We start from the raw sequence: 12,179 nt of genomic DNA on the forward strand, positions 1-12,179 counted from the left end.
AAAATAAATAAATAAAGTGTTTTGGCTCTCACTGCAGGAAGCCAGTTGGTACAATTGTTATCAGTCAGCTTCCTACAGTCAGACCTCCCCCTGCCCAGCTCTTCAAACAAACAGCAAAAAAAAAAAAAAAAAAAGCTGGTATATGGTAATGTAAGAACTGCATTTCTCGATCATATCCTCAAACACTTTGCACCCAGAACAGCCCCTTTGCCCTACCTTGCTATGCTACTGAAAACATGGTTCATGACATCAGTGCTGTGACAGGACAGAATGACACAACACAGGAATATCAGAAGCAAGTCACCAACATGATAAGGTGAGCCTGCAGAAAGGCACAAAGCATAACAGCAGAAAAAATCAACCATCAGAGGGAGACCACCTCCCACTCTAGGTCTCATAGTTGATGAGGAATGCTTAGCATCCCTGCAGAGAGAGAAGAAAGGCATGGGAATAACACCAGAGGAGAGGTCACAGGTTCTGGGAGTGACCAACTCCTATACATCTCACAAGGAGATTAACCAGGTTAGCAACCATCTATTTCACAAGGAGATCAACCAGGTTAGCAACCATACTTTTTTACAGCAAGTCTGCACATACAGATATAGGGAGAACACAAGTACCACTGTATATGCTTCACCACAGGTGCATTAGGTGTACAGGCAAGAAAGAATACCAGCACAGGTATGTGCATGATTTTTACCTACATGCTTCAACCCACAACTTGCATGTATATCATAGGGTCTCACATGTTGCAGGCCAGTCGCATTCACTCTGTTATGCCTTGCTTTGTGTAATCACAGACTGGACCACTTCTACATTGAAACCTAGAGAGACTGGGGCAGAACAGCAGGCTAAAGTTAGCACTTACACAGGCTGCAATGTTGATGCCAACACACAGACTAACGCACAGCCTCAGGACACACTTTCACTGTCTGTTTCCCTCCTGGATGGTCCTAAACCCATTGTACAAAGTAAAGTGTCACCTCACCCACACCTGACCTATAGACTGTCCATGAATAATCACATTCCTTATCAGGGGTGACGTTTCGCCTTTGTGCCATAACTAACTCATTGCCTGCTTTAGTTAATGACTATGAATTGTGATTTGCTTTCAGAGACCCTTGTTATTCACTTACTATATACCCAATCGTTTCTATGTCATTATGAAATTATCTGCATACTCCTATTCCCTTATAGGTTCATAGGTAGGTAACTAGGCTATCTGCCCAAGGATATGTATAAGCCTAGCCAGAGTGTGTTGGCTTTTGCTGCCCCATTGATTAATTAACTGATCCTCTGTCAAGCAGAGCCAATGAAGTGATCCCAGGGTATTTTCTGTTACCCATCCACTCGTCAAGGTTTCTCTTGAAGAGTGTTAGTGAGGGGCTCTGCCTGATGTAATTTGGAATTTTGTTCCAAAGCATGGGGAGTCTCTGTGACAGGCATCTATCCCTCCAGCATGTTCTATTTATTGTTGTGGTGAGGTTTAGCTCACTAGACCGCGTGGCTCACAATGACTTGGATTTCTTTAGGTGGAGCATGTCCATCAATTCTGAGTTTGACATGGCTTTGTAAGTCAGGCAGAGATCACCTCTGAGTAAGCGATATGCCACTGAGTACAGCCGGAGTTTTTTCAGTCGGGCTGCATAGGACATATGTTTGAGACCAATAATCCTCTTGGTGAGGTACTTTTGTGGTCTTTCCAGCTGCTGGAAGTGTCTTGTAAGGTACATCCCAAATGGGGCATTGTACTCTATGATGGGTCTAATAAGTGACAAGTAGAGGGGCACTATAACCTCTTTATTTCTAGATACGAACCCTTTAGTAATTAGATAGGCCACATAGAAGGATTTCCTAACTACTTTGACAATATGATTGTCAAAGGAGAGATTACTATCTACCTGGGTCCCCAGATCTCTTATTATCTCTTCTGTATTAAGGGGGCTGCCACCTATGTGGTAATTCGTGGGTGTTTTGTTTTTCCCAAATGGGATGACTATGCATTTTTTGGCATTTAGCTTGAGGCCATGAGTTTGACCGTCCGTCTTAGTAAGCCCCTTTTGGAGGATGTCCATGTCAGCCGGAGAGTCAATTATGGCTCCCAGTTTGCAGTCATCGGTGAACTTGGTTAGTCATATTCCTCCTGTGTTTGCCTGTACTTCTCAGAAGTATATGCCGAACAGTAGGGGTCCCAGGACCAAGCCTTGCCGGACACCACTTGTGACTGGTTTAGAGTCAGACCTGGAGCCCACTATTCTTACCGTGTGAGTTCTGTCTGTAAGCCAGTTGGCAACCCATCCCATGACGTAGGGGTTTATGTTCAGACTGGTGAGTTTTTCTGTAATATCTGAGTGGGGAATGGTGTCGAAAGCCTTGGTGAGGTCAAGGTAGGCTGTAAGAACCACCTTTCCCTTGTCTATGGCCTTGGTGACCGTCTCAAAGAAGTCAACCAGGTTTAGTAGGCATGATCTGCTCTTAACTGGCTCAGGTCAAGTGTTTGGAGGTTCCCAATGTCTTTGTTAATGAGTTCCATGATGATGCGCTCCATAGCCTTGCAGACCAGGCTAGTCAGGTTTCTGGGGCGATAGTTACCAAGGTCAGTTGTGGCCCCTTCTTTGTGGAGAGGAATAACCACTGCTGTGTACCATTCTCTGGGCATGTAGCCTGTGGAGAGGCTGAGGTTGAACAGCGTGTTTAGGTGAGGGGTTAGTTTGTTCTGTAGTTCATGCAAGACGCAGCCTGGGACACCATCTGGTCCCACTGACGCTGTGTTTTTGGCTTTTGAAAGGGCTGTTTTCACCTGTGCGTCTGTGATATTTGGGACACTACACTTTTCCGGTACTGTTGTGGGCCCTTTTGGAGGTGAGGGGGGGGGTGAAGTTTGCACTGAATCTATCTGCCAGGATGTTGGCAATATCAGTAGGTTCAGTATATTTTGTGCTATTTTGCACTAGTTCAGTGCATATCTGCGAGTTGCCACTTAGATTCTTAGCATAGCTAAAGAAGGCTTTGTGGTTATATTTTGAATCCTTGGCTATTTTTCTTTCAAAGTTAGCCTTGGATGATTTCATGAGGGACCTCAGTTTCTTACTGATACTGATCAGGGATGTCTTTCCTTCTTGGGATTTGCTTTTTTTTTCTGAACTAGTTTCCTCCTTCTATTGTATAGCCTGTTTATTGCAGGGGTCCACCAAACTGGTTTCATTCTCTTAGAGGAGTGAGTCTTGGTTTTGCTATGGATGGCATGATCCATGCATCCTTGTAGGTGCTCATAGAGTGCATTTGTAAAGGTTTCTGCGTCTTGGGCAGCGTTATCCTTTAGTGTGGGGGCTGTGAAACTTACCACCTCTGTCTTAAGTAAGGTGAAGTTTGCTTCAGAAAAGTTTTTTACTATGGTTTCCTTAGCTGGGGGTGGTGGTGGGGTGCGGACATCCAGAGTGATTAGTTTATGGTCTGATCTAACCAGTGACGGGCTGACCTCTGGTGTGGAACACCTGTTGCCCTTGTTGGTGATGACCAGGTCCAATATGTTTTCACCTCTGGTAGGGGAGTTTACCAACTGATCCAGGGCGTTTGAGTTGATTCTCCCTGACACAAAATAAGGGGACAACATATAATTAATGGAAGATATGTTCCATTCAGAGTTAGATGTGCGTTCCACCTGAGTATGTTTCTCACTCCCTTGCAATGCCATATTTTGTGATACCTGACAGAACTTTAGAACTTAAATTTTTATTTTTTTGAATTTAGAAAAATCCACGTTGCTTTCATATGTATCTTTTCCCTTCTCACCCATGACCTGTTGAAAATAAATATTAACTATTATTGTCAATTATCGTAATCCCTCCATTTTGATAAATGCTGTCTAAAATGACAAATGCCCAAGTACAACTGTGTGGGTGCTGTTTCCCACTCATAATTCATTTTAAATTCTCACATTTTCATTTTCATGCAATTCAGAATATGACCACTTGGTGGCATTAAATGCCCATTTTAAAAGAAGATTTTTTTTTTCAATTAATTTTAGTAGTCCTAGAAACTGTTTATGATCCTGTTACATGCTGTACTGTTTGCATTTGCAAAACAAACATTCATGTTCCTTTATGAAAATACCAGTAAAAAAAACAACTATATATTGTACTCCTTTATCCTCATTTTACAATAATCTTTCATTACTTCCTTTTATTTAGTGAAACAGAAAGGGGCTGGATCATGCCTCTCAAATGTCCAGATTATTGCCTCATATTTTTGGTCTATTCTTTACAAATATTGTGATTTTCTGGCAAACCACTGAAGATGTAAGTCACTAAATAATGACATATATTTGAGTTTCAGAGTAGGTATCCCTCTGAAAATGGATACAAACACAACTCCAGTTATTCTAGCAACTTTCTAAGTTCATAAGAGTAATATTTAAAATCTGTCTCTATTTTTGGGCCTTTGTACGCCCATTATTTTATGCTTTTTCTAGAGTTCTTGCATTAAGAGGCTGAGTCGTATGGGAGAGATACATAACTAGTAGGCAGGGCGAAACAGACACAGAATATAGCAAAGAAATAAAAAAAATGAATTAATACATGGTTTGGTAATATTTATTTTTTATTTGACATTTGTTTACCAAAGAGGTCCAACTGGACTTGTGGCCTACTATCAGTAGAGGCCTGTCGAGAAAAGTTCCAAGTACAAGTTAACAATTACAATTTTATTTAATAAAGTATACAAGAACATCACATAGAATTTGGAGAATACAAGAATTAGAAAACAGTACTATAGGTACAAATGGGTCATTTTATTATGAACTGCAAGGCATCTGAATAGGAAAAGAGAAAAAAATGAAACTAGTGAGGAAGAAGAGGAGGGTACACATTGCTGGTGTCTCAGAAATGTAAGCCAGTGACAACAGGGAATGGGGAAATAGAGATGCTTGGGTAGAGGGTACTCAGATATTACAGTCATGGAAGGGATGAGACAGAAAAGAGGGCATTAAATTTGAAGTAACAAAGAAGGAACACCACCACATAAAGGGACAAGAAAGCAACCAAGGTCATATCCAAGGATTAGCACACTGGTGGCTAAGGTAATGAAAGGGGGGATACTGGTGCATTGACTGAGTGTATTAGTCCCTAGACAGATCAATGAAGGAGACTGAAAGACCGAGGGACAGAATTAAGCAGTGGATTAGAAAGAACAGTGTATTAATCAAAATCCACCTGCAGAAAAAATGGGAGATTCTGATCTCCAGAACAGAGACTGACTGACATGAGAGGTTCTGGACCATGAGGGGTTTAGTCAGCTAATCTGGGAATGTAACAAAAAATACATAATTCTGGATTTGGTTCTAACCAATGCAGTGAGAGTCAGCAATGTCAGTGGTGTAGCTAGGGTAGGGCAAAGACAGCAGCCACCCTGGATTCAAGGTACTTGGGACAGGATCATCAGGTAATGCAATACTGACATTCAAAAATGAATTCCCATACTGCATTAGCAGTCATTGCTAAAGTACTTTAGAGCTTCATGTGTGTTATTTAACTGTAGCAAACCACTTGCAGCATTTGCATCAAATGGTTTGTTACACTTGTTAAGGGAAAATAACTTTTTTTGGTAATACACTAATAATCAGAGTGTCTTATATTACTATTGCATGTTTTCATCTCACTACTCCTGAGATAGACTAGGTTGTGACAGATAGGGGCCTTGTGGTCAGTCCATCTACCCTAAATACATAAATTAAAAAATAAAAAATATATAACTGTGGATTTATCCTCAACTGGGGGAGCACAAGGAGAAAGTGCTTCAGACTTAAGGATAAGTTATGAAGTTTTGCCAGGAGAGGGAAAAAATCCACCACTGCACATATTCAGTCCCTAGTTATTAGTACTATATACTGCTATTTAGAAAAATTTCTCTCTTACTCTTTTCAGTAACATGGTTGAAAAACTGAACTTCATCTTTGGTACATCTACCCTTTTTTTCCATTTTTTTCTATATGGAGTCAGGGTGTCATGTCAACTATTGCCATTTCTCTCGATTCAATGCCACTCTCCTACCTTCTTCAACAGTCATGCCTGACTGTCGCAGGTCCTCTGTCCCACAATCCATCCATCTCTTTGCTGGATGACCTTGTTTCCTCCTGCCTTCTTCCTGACTGTCTCAAATCTTCTTCATCAGATTGTCTTCTGCTTTCCTGTACATGCATTCAAACCACCATAATCTGTTCTGTTTGACCTTCACTGCAATTGGAGCTACCTGGACTTCTGCTCTGATGTTTTTTTCCCCAGGGAAAATAACCACTAGGCCAACTACCGATAGTGACAAAAATTACAAAATTTAAAACTCACTCAGGTGGTGGGAGCTACGCAAAACGACACCCCCCCACACACACACCCTAACTAAATATACCAACTCCAAGATTGCACTACAGTGAGGAACAGAGCAAATTCCCAATGATGGCCCAATATTTTTTCCCTGGAAAAAAATTAGCTAAAATGATTGTTTGACGGATAAAGGTTTTCACAAATAAAGTTCAATGAAGAGGCATTCGACAATGTGATATAGACCCATTTATTATTCTGTATACTAGAGCCTGGTACTTTTCAGAGACCTACAGGGGATGTATTAGGGGTGTCACAGGCATCTGCCGCTAGAATATTTAATCAGTTTTTAAAATGCAATGCTACTACATGCAAGGGAGCATAACTGTTTCCCAAAAACACCACAAGACAGAGCAAGAACCATGCAGAAATTCTATGCAATAGTACACTTCCCTGAAGTATTGGGGGACATGGACTGTACACACATAAAAATAAATGCCCACCAGGAGAACAGGGAAGATGGTACATCAACAGAAAAGGTTTCCACATAAACTGTCAGGTTGCTTGTAATGTCCAAGGGATCATCTACAATGTTTGTGCAGGTAGCCCAGACAACTTCCACGACATTCATGTATGGCACACTTGTGAGCTGTACACCGGGTTTGCTAGGGGTGACACCCCTCAAGGGCATCTAGTGGGAGATGTAGGTTATGCATGGGTGCCTTAGTTCATGACACCCATGAGAAACCTACACAACTCCTTTTAGCAAGAATAGAATGAGGCCCATGCTCAAACAAGGAATATCACAGAACATGTGTTTGGTTTGTTTAAACCAAGGTTTCGCAGCCTAGAAACAATAGAAAGTGCATTGCAGTATGACCAAGTATGAAAAATGTTTGTCAGACTCCACAATCTTTACTTAACCATGTTATGTCTGTGTTCTGATAGCATCAGACAGGGACAACCCCCAAGGACACAATACATACCTGCATTAATGATAATGAAACGTAGAAACGTAAATAAAATAACAATGTTATAGGTTCATAGGTTCATAGGTTTATACTAGGCTATCTGCCCTAAGGCATTTATAAGCCTAGCCCAAAGTTATGTGGCTTACGCCACCCCTTATGTTAGAAATAATGTGCCCATTAGTTTGTTGTGCCTCTGTCCAGCAGTGACACAGAGATGATTCCCGGGGTAAACCTACGATCTCCCATCCACCGGTCAAGATTTCTCTTGAACAGAGCCAGCAAGGTGCCCTGCCTCACATGGACCAGGATTTTATTCCACAGCATGGGGAGTCTCTGGGTGATAAATCTATCCCTCCAGCATGTCCTATTTATATCCGTGCTAAGGTTTAAGTCACTTGCTCTAGTGGTTCTTGTGGATTTGGATTTTTTGAGGTGGAGCATGTCCATTAATTCCGGGTTGGTCATGGCCTTGTATGTCAGGCACAGGTCACCTCTGAGCAGACGGTATGCAACTGAATAGAGTTGGAGTTTCTTCAGTCTGGCAGTATATGACAGGTTTTGGAGTCCCTTTATCCTTTTGGTGAGGAACTTTTGGGGTCTCTCCAATTGCTGCAGGTGTCGGGTGAGATACATCCCGAATGGGGCATTGTACTCGATCATTGGTCTGATAAGTGAAGAGTACAGGGGAACAATGACCTCACTTGATCTGGATGTGAATCCCTTCATGATCAGATGGGCAATGTAGAAGGTCTTTCAAACCACTTTAGCAACGTGAGTGTCAAACGAGAGGCCACTGTCAACCTGGGTAACCAGATCCCTGATAACCTCTTCTGTGCTTAGTGGGTTGCCACCTATATGGTAGCTTGGGGTTACCTTGTTTTTCCCGAAGGGTATGACTATACACTTTTTTGCATTTAACTTCAGGCCATGGCTCTGGCACCAGCTATCAGTTTCCGTGAGACCCCTCTGAAGGATGTCTGTGTCCGATGTACTATCCACTATGGCACCCAGTTTGCAGTCATCTGCAGACTTTGTCAGCCATAGTCCTCCAATGTTTGCCTGTACTTCTGAGAAGTAGATGCCGAAAAATAGGGGGCCAAGAACTGAGCCCTGTGGGACACCACTTGTAACCGGCTTGGAGTCTGACTTGGCTCCAGCAACTCTAACCCTGTGGGTTCTGTCCTTTAGCCAGTTTGCAACCCATCTTGTGACATATGGGTTTACACTTAAGCTGGTAAGTTTCTCTATGATACCCGAGTGGGGTATTGTGTCGAAAGCTTTTGCAAGGTCAAGGTAGGCTGTATGGACTGCCTTTCCCTCATCAATGGCCTTGGTAACTGTTTCGAAGAAGTCGACCAAGTTCAAAAGGCAAGATCTGCCCTTGACAAAGCCAAACTGGGTTGGGTCCAAGGTCTGCAAGTCCTCTATGTCCTTGTTTATGAGTTCCATTATGATCCTCTCCATAGCTTTGCAGACCAGGCTTGTTAAGCTTATGGGGCAGTAATTACCAGGGTCCGTAGAGGCACCGCCTTTGTGGAGTGGGACCACAGTTGCCGTACGCCACTCCTTGGGCACATATCCTGTGGTAAGGCTAAGATTAAACAGCTGCCTTATGTGCGGGTTTAGTTCTTCATTGAGTTCATGTAGCACACAGCCGGGGACACCATCCGGTCCCATTGATGCTGTGTTTTTAGCTTTAGAGAGAGCAGCTTTCACCTGTGCATTTGAGATGTCTGGGAGGCTACACTCTGTTGGGATAGTTATCTCTCCTTTTGGGGGAGAGGGGTGAAGTTTGCGCTGAACCTGTCTGCCAGTATGTTGGCAATGTCTGTGGGTTCAGTGATTTTTGTATCATTTTGGACTAATTCTGAGCATATCTGGGAGTTTCCACCCAGGTTTCTGACATAGCTGAAGAAGGCCTTATGATTGTCTTTTGAATCTATGGCAATTTTTTCTCAAAGTTGGCCTTGGATGATTTTATGAGGGATCGTAGTTTCTTGCTAGTACTGATCAAAGATGCCTTCCCTTTTTGGGATTTTGCTCTATCATGTAATAGCTTTCTCCTCTTATTGTAAAGTTTGTTTATGGCTGGGGTCCACCAGACTGGACGTTTGCCCTTGGTGGAAAGAGTCTTGGTTTTATTTGGGATTGCCTGATCCATGCAGTCCTGAAGGTGTTCATAGAAGGCATTTGTAAGGGCTTCCGCAGCTTGGGTTGTGGTTTCCATTGGCTCGGGGCCTTGAAGGATACCACACCTGTCTTGAGTAGTGTGAAGTTTGCTTTAGAGAAGTTCTTCACTGTGGTCTTTTTGTTTGGGGTGGGGCGGGATGTGGATTTCTAGTGAGATGAGTTTATGATCTGATCTCACCAAAGAGGGATATACTTCGGTGTGGAGCATTTTGTCCCCATGTTTGTGATGATGAGATCTAGTATATTTTCTCCTCTTGTGGGGACGGTGACTAGTTGTTCCATGGCATTTGAATTTATGAACTCCAGGAACCTTTGGGCTAGAAAGTTGGGGCTTGAGTAATGTTCCCAGTCTATATTCGGGTAGTTGAAGTCACCCAATATGATGGTGTTTGGTGATACATTTATACCCTCCAGTGTCTTCAGGAAGGCTGTGTGGGTTTCCTGAGTTTGAGAGGGTGGCCTGTAGCATGCTACAAATTGTAGAGCAGTTTTGCCTATGGTTAATTGCACCTGGATGGTTTCCGATGCTTCGTGCATAGCCACCAACCTGGAGGTGTGGGTATCCTTGCTGAATATGGATACACCCCCTCCTTTTGTGGTATGGTCCGGGTTTTGGGGCCGGAACGCATGATATGAGGTAAAACCTGATAGTGCTGGGGTGCTCTCAGGAGCCTTGAACCAGGTTTCAGTCACAGCACAGACATCGATGTTCTCCATACTGAGAAGGGCCTCGAGTGCATGCATTTTGAGATTTAGACTTCTGGCATTGAGCAGCATTACCCTTAGTTTCTTCCCATTTTTGTTTTCTAGGGTGGTAGGTTTAGAATTTGAGCCTTGCCTAAAAAGGCACTATGGGGTGGCAAGAGCCTTAGCCAATATCCGAATCCCAGGGGTGACAGGTGCAAGCCGTCCCTTCATGAAGCATCGTGGCTTGTCAAGCATGTCATCCCAAGCAGACAGACACTGGATCCCCTTTGAATGACACCAGAAATTAAGCCAATTGTTAAAGCTGATCATCTTGTCACTATATTGTGGCATCATTCATGGTGAAGGAAGGATACTGCTCAGGGTCAGGGTCATACCTGCCTGGGCTACATAATCAGAGAGCTCCTCTATGTCTCTTTTCATGTAGTCCAGGGAGGTACGTCTCAGGTCGTTCACACCAGCATGGACAATGATTGTGTCATACTTGTACTTGCCATGGAGTGACCTGAGTGCTTGTGTTATGTGGCGGATTCTAGCGCCCAATAGGCAGCTTACCGTGACCTTCTCCTTGTTCAGCCTGGTGAGTGGGGCGTCAGTGTGTCTGACTATGGAGTCACCTATGACAAGTATGTTTGGTGTTGTATTTGGCCTTAAGGGCAGTGACAGCTTTGCACACTGATTTTGTTTTTTATGTGTTGTTTGTGTGGTGTCTTGAGTTTGCAGTTGCTTGGGTGTCTGCTTTGGAGGCCTTTGCTGTTTAGGTAAATTTTTTCTCAGAGCCTCCGAGTATGTCTTAGTGTGTTTATGTGTTTGATTCAGTGGTGTGGTTGAGTTATGTGAGACTTGTATTGTGGTGTGTGTAGTTGCCTTCTCCTCCTGCCTGGTCTTGCCAGTCCTGAGTTGAGAGAGCTCAGCCTCCAGTTTGGCTAAATAGCTGCATCTCCCGCAAGTGTTAGTGTTATGTGGGAGGAGGAGAGGGTTGTCCATGTACATGAGGCAATTGTAACATTGCCTCAGAATTCCCAGATTCACCAACTGGGCAGGAGAGGACGCCAGCATCTGACCCTTCGACATGCTAGAAAAAATTATGAGTTGGTATGAGACAGAAAAGTAGAGGGCTTAGCAGGGAAGTGGGCACTCCTGGGGGGTTTTGCAAGTGAGGGATTTGTATAATATAGGAGTGCTTGACCTGCAAAGAAAATGCTTATAAGACAAGGGATATGCTTTTAAGACAAGTGCTGAGCTTTTTGAGAAGAAAAAGCAATTAGGAACAAGTGCTGTGCTTTTTAGTGAAGGTGTAAACTGTTTAGGTTCCTAACAGAGGAGTTCTAAGGGAAAAATTGAAGAACAGACTTTATGGAGCCAGAAAAAGTTTAACCTTGTTAAACCGGCGCTGCCCGATGCTGCTCTAGTGGCAACCCCGCGCTAAATCGCGCTAAAGCACGTTAAGGCGTGCTTGATAGCAGGGGCTGGAAAGAAGCAGGAATAGACCCAAAACGGACAATAAAACTACAGTTTCAAGTCAGTAACCACTCCTACAGGGGGCAGGGAAACTGCTCAATGCTATTCACTGCCACTGATCAACAGAGAGACTTTCCTTTAGCCTAAGCAAAAATGGCCTCACAGAAACTTACAAACAGTTCAGGAAACAGCAAGCCTGTAACTGAACTTTTTTAAATCTCAGAAAAGTGGGAAAAAAGCAAGATTTTTGTTTTTGTTTTTGTTTTTTTCAGAGATTGCAGAGGTTCACAGGTAATATCAAGTTATAACAGTGCAGTAAATGACCCCACACAAGAGTGCTAGGTCAAGGACAGAAAATATGCAAGTTTTGAGAAAAAAACGATTTAAAATTAAGTGCAAACAGGAAATTCAGTAAACAACTTTTGGTTGTGCTCTAAATACAGCTACTAATGCAGAAATCAAGTTTAACAAGCCAGAAAATGCTCAAACTAGGCAGCTATGCAGAAAAACTTAGCAAATAAACAGAGAAAAAATACTTAAA

Source organism: Protopterus annectens, chromosome 5.part0 (genome assembly GCF_019279795.1).
Source record: "Protopterus annectens isolate FY-2018-M chromosome 5.part0, PAN1.0, whole genome shotgun sequence".
Classification (NCBI taxonomy): domain Eukaryota; kingdom Metazoa; phylum Chordata; order Ceratodontiformes; family Protopteridae; genus Protopterus; species Protopterus annectens.